A 6,000-nucleotide genomic window follows, 5' to 3' on the forward strand; every position below is an offset into this window, starting at 1 on the left:
AACTCTGGGGACCCTTATTCTAATTCCCACTTCCCCTGATAATTCTGATCCCTTTTAACAAGACTATATATATCTTCCCCTTTGAATTCTAGGGGTACCCCTTCAGGGTTCAAGTGATTCTTCTTTAACACCATTGACTGGAGCCCTCATTCTGGTATGTTCTCCCAAGTTAAAGCTCAGTTATAGTTCCATTTAACCAATTAATGTCAATTAGTTTTTTAACCCAAGGATATTTACTGAATACATCTAGCAAGCAGTACAAACACACCACCACCGTCAATACCTAGCAACATACTTTCCTCTATAAGATCTCAGTCTCTGGGGAACTTATTAAAAAAATCTTATAGCAATTTCTACATAGTATTGTTCCTCATACTAAGTTCACTTCCAAATGTGAGATAGCCATTGAATAAGTAAGTCATTGTGACTCTCTGCTGGTTGACTTTGATCCACTTCTATGCTGGGTCAAAATGAGGGTCTTTGCACCTAATTCTATCCTCAAATCTTTTGGGCTCTAGCTCCCCTACCTTTCACAATCTTTTGAAACTCAAAGCAGATACAGATGTAAGAACATTGTATTTCCAGGTGGGAAGATAAGGTCCTGAGGTTTATAGCCAACCTTGTCTCCTCAATCAAATATAGCCAGACAGGAAAGAGGGAGTTTCTTGGCTAATCAGGACCTTTTGAATGCATGCCTGGCATCACCCAGCAGCCAAATCTTTGTAAATCATAGTGAGTCTTTCAATGTAAAACTATGATCATAAGCCACACCAGAAACATTAAGACTATGAAAAAAAGATGACATTTCCTGTATCTTCATGATCCTCATCACAGGTCAGGAAGAACTGCCTGGTACCATCACCTACTTAGCATTTCCTGGCTCATTAGCCACTGTTCCACCTCCTTAGGAATCCTAACTGAAGAATTAAAAAAAAAAAAACAACCTTTTTCCCATGAAAGATCTATGAGGAATTGCTTCCCCTCTTCTTTTATTTTATTTTATTTTTTATTTTTTTATTTTTTCCCCTCTTCTTTAGGAGTTGATTGGAAACTTTCAGCTCCTCGTTGTCTGAAAGCAAACCCCCTCCCAACAATGCCAACCTTTGGTCCTCCAAATTCTCTCTCCCTAGAGATGAGTTAGAGAAAGTAATCATTGATATTCTACCAGCAGAAAGGGGGCGAGGCTACATTTTATTTCACAATGAGCAAGTACAGTAGTAAGTCTCCTTTTCCAACTGCGTTCATTAGTGCCCACTCTTCTTCAACTGGATTTTCTTTTGCTACCAGTTAGCCCTTACTGAGGGACCCAGGAGCCTCTGATATCTCAAATTTACGAGACTACCAGCGAGACTAGGAATGCTCAATTCAGAATCACCCTTCAAAGAGGATTAGGAATAGCACATGGGCATAAATTCTTCAGGGATCCCTCACTGGAAGCTTCAGATTGAGAATTATAGATCACAATTTGGGAATGACAGTGGGAACTTTAAGTGATACCTCATCCCTTTTCTTCAGCAAATTAACTGAGATGCATTTGACATATTTATCCATAGAACTAATTCTAGAAAGGTCTCTGGTCACCCTAGGAAAATTAAGCATTTTACATTCAAATGCCTCCCGCAGTGGTTTGAACCAAAAATAAATAAATCTCCACAAAGTCCACATGGCAGAATTTCTTTGGCTTCTTAAACAGGAAATTAAAAAAAAAATACCCATACACGTACTGGTTGTGTAACTTTAAGTAAATCATTTTACCTCTGGGTGCCTTGTTTTCTTCATCAGTAAAATGGGGCAGCTAGATAGAGTGCACAGGCCTGAAGTCAAGAAGATTCCCTGAGTTAAAATCTGGCCTCAGACACCTAGCAGCTGTGTGGCCCTGGGCAAGTCACTCAACTCTATTTGCCTCAGTTTCCTCATTTGTAAAATGAACTGGAGAAGGATATGACAAACCACATTAGAGTCTTTTCCAAGAAAACTCCCAAAATGGGGTCACACTCAGATACAACTAAACAAAATAAGAAAATGAGGATAAAATTAGCACCTACCTTCCAAGGTTGTTGTAAGGATCAAATATGATTATAGTTGCAAAGTACTTCACTATATAAACTATATATAAAATACATGAAATGCTATATAAATACTAATATTACTGGTATGAAAACAAATAAAACTCAAATAATTCTTTCAGCAGAGTTGCTATGGTATCCTAAAATTACTCCCCCCCCATTAAATAGTATTTTATTTTTTTCCATTTACCTGTAAAGCTAGTTTTCAACATTCACTTTTATAAGCTTTCAAGTTCCACATTTTTCTCTTTTTCTCTCCCTCCCTTCCCCCTTTCCCAAGACAGTAAGCAATCTGATATGTTATACATTTACAATCATATTAATCATATTTTCACATTTGTAATGTGAAAGAAGAATCAGGTCAAAAAAGGAAAAAAATCACAAGAAAAAAGAAAACCAAAAAAAGTGAAAATAATATGCTTCAGTCTGTATTCAGACTCCCTTAGTTCTTTCTCTGGATGTGGATGGCATTTTCTCTCATGAGTCTTTTGGAATTATCTTGGATCAGTGCAGTGGGTAAAGCACCAGCCTGGAGTCAGGACTACCTGGGTTCAAATCCGGGCTCAGACACTTAATAATTACCTAGCTGTGTGGCCTTGGGCAAGCCACTTAATCCCATTTGCCTTGCAAAATCCTAAAAAAAAAAAATGAAGGAATTATCTTGGATCATTGTACTGCTGAAGGGAGCTAAGTCCAGTTGATCCATATATAATGTTCTCCTGGTTCTGATCACTTTACTCAGCAAAATATGTCAATTGCATCTCAGTTAATTTACTGAAGGAAAGGATAAAGAGTCACTGTCACTCCCAAATTGTGAAATATAATTCTCTCTCTCTGCATCTTCCAGTGAGGGACCCCTGAAGAATTTATGCCCAGGTGCTCTCCCTCCCTATTCAGAGGATGATCCTGAATTGAGCAATATATATATATATATATATATATATATATATATATATATATATATATATATATATCATGTCTTTCCAAGTTTTTCAGAAATCCATCTTCTAATCATTTCTTATAGAACAATAGTACTCCTTTACATTCATGTAACACAGCTTCTTCAGTCATCCTCAACTGATGGATATCCCCTCAATTTCCAATTCTTTGCCACCACAAAAAGAGCTGCTATAAATATTTTTGTATATGTGGGTCTTTTTTTCTTTTTTCTGATCTTTTTGGGCTCAGGTTTATTAGTGATATTGCTGAATTAAAGAGTAGGCACAGCTTTATAGTCCTTTGGGAATAGTTCTAAGCTGCCCTTCAGAATGGTTGGATCAGTTCACAATTCTATCAACAATGCATTAGTGTCCTAATTTTTCCATATTGCCAACATTTGTCATTTTCCTTTTCTGTCCTATTAAACAATCTCATAGTTGTGAGGTAGTACCTCAGAGTTGTTTTAATTGGCATTTCTCTAATCAATAGTGATTTCATATACCTATAGATACCTTTAATTTCTTCATCTGAAAACTGCCTGTTCATTTTAACTATATAGCTGTGTTCAACCTGAGACCTTCAGGCTGCATGTGACCTCCAAAGCTCATTCATGCAGCATCATTACATTTTATTATTATACACATTGGAAATATGGGTTATATAACAAAATAAATATTAAATTCTATATGCGGCCCTTGACAAGTCTTTATTAGGTGAAGAGCGAAAAGGTTGGACACCCATGATTTAGAAGATTCTAAAATTCCAAGGAATTACCTTGATTTATATTTTCTCACTGTTGGGGTTCCTCATATTCCCTTCAACTTCCTGGATAAGTTTATATACAATCATAAGACTGAGTGTAATTTGTTTTACTGTCTTGTCATTTTCAAAAAGTCATTCAAAACCTTAGTTCTTTCCCCAACCATAAATGGATATGAACCTTTAAAACTAAGGCAGGACCTTCTTTTGGTAGGTCTTCTCCAAGGCAATTAGGTGATGACCATTAGAAACAGAATGATATCCAGAATCAGGTTAGGGAAAAGCATTCTTAATTCTTTTGTATTTGTCATTTTTAGGGAGAGTGAAAATAGCTTTCGATCCCCCCCCTTAAAAAAAAGTTTAATTCCTTGTCTACTTTAGTGAGAAACTGAGTTTTGAATAAATCCTCTAGTAGAGCTAAAAGTTCAAAGGACAGTGTGACTGGTGAGCCTAAAGGAATTTACCATAGTTATCCTAAGGAACACTTCTTAAAAACACAAAGCATATTCATGTCAAATTTTCTAATTTCTAACCTAAATGAAAGCTGTACTTATGCACTTAACCTTTAAGTATTCTTTTGTTAAGAAGCCAGAGGGACAGCTAGATGGCACACTGAATAGAGCACCAGCCCTTTAGTCAGGAGGACCTGAGTTCAAATTCAACCTCAGACACTTAATAATTGCCTAGTTGTGTGACCTTGGGCAAATCACTTAACCCCGTTATCCCTTCAATAAAAATTCTGAAAAAAAAAAAAGAAGCCAGAGGAAGAATCTCATCTGTCTGTGACTTCCTGGAGACATGTAATTCTCCTTCCTCAATCAGCTCCATTTGTGAACCTTCTAAATGTAATTTAATCTGTAACCTGATACAGTTTACTCAGAGTTTGACAAGGTTATTTTCTTAGGGGATGTATGGTATTGTAACTGCTTAACTAAATTTGTTCAATTTTTATGACACTGAAAGAAAAATGGGTTTGTGGATCTATCTTTAACTTTTATGGCCTAAGAAGAATGTATAAGATTGCAATATATAAAATATTCTTCTGTCACTCTGAAGTAATTTTGCCTATAAGAAACCTTGTTAGGCTCCTAATGACGATTAAGGTTTTCTCTGAGGCCTGAACCTATGCTTTAGCATAGTAATAGAACCCAGGTGTTACCTCTATAATTATAATATATAATTGTCAACAGTTACCCACCACATGAACTGAGAGGAGATATTTCTCTCATAACACAAAGCCCTAGTAGTGTTTTCTAAACCTCAATGAAAGTGAAAAATAAATTTCAAAATTTCAAAATCCATTTGTTTTTTTTGAGGAGTTTCCACCTGACCTTCAATTGGAAATGATTAATCTGCAATATGATATGATTAAAGACAAATATCAAAAGAAGAATTTAATAGAATTCTGTAAATGCTTTCCAAGTGATGAATATGTTCAATTAACACCTATACTTAAAGATATTGGTGTTTGGCAGTACACCTCTGTGTGAAAAGATATTTTCAAAGGTAATGTAAAATCCCTTTACAGATCAACAGTAACAGATGAATATTTGAAATAAATTTTAAGGACAGGGAACACTAACTTAAATCCTGACCAAGCAAAATGTTATCTCTTCAAAAAGAATTCCATTCTTCTAATTAGTAGGTCTGTATTACAAAAAAATTGTATTCAATTATTATCTTATTTTGAATTTTGTCTATTAAAAATATGTAAACTGACATTCTCTCATGTTGTATAAGGACCCCATAATTGCTCTTATTTTGCCTTTTTCCCTTTGAAACCTAAATATTTAACTTTTTGATTCTTTACAGAAAAAAGTTATTGACCCCCCACTCAGTTCTCAAAGTGTGGTCCAGAGATCTCCCAACTTGTGTGGCAAGGAGTAAAACACCGGGCTTGGTGGCAGTAAAATATCCAGTACAAATCCAGCCTCAGACACTTATTAGTTATATGACTCTAGGCAAGTCACTTAACTTCTGCTTGCCTCGGTTTTCCACCTGTAAAATGGGGAAAACAACAGCACTTCCCTTGCAAGGTTATTCTAAGGTTTAAATAAAATTTCATTTATAAAAACTATTTAGCATAGTGTCTGAACATAGTAAGCACTATATAAATGCTTATTCCCTTAGCTCTCCCTCAAGATCAAAACTATTTTTATAATAATACAAAGACCTTTTAATGTTTTTGAAATAATCCCCCAAAACAAAAGCTCTTGGGTAAAATCCTCAATAATTT

Source organism: Macrotis lagotis, chromosome 1 (assembly GCF_037893015.1).
Source record: "Macrotis lagotis isolate mMagLag1 chromosome 1, bilby.v1.9.chrom.fasta, whole genome shotgun sequence".
In the NCBI taxonomy this organism is placed as follows: Eukaryota; Metazoa; Chordata; class Mammalia; order Peramelemorphia; family Peramelidae; genus Macrotis; species Macrotis lagotis.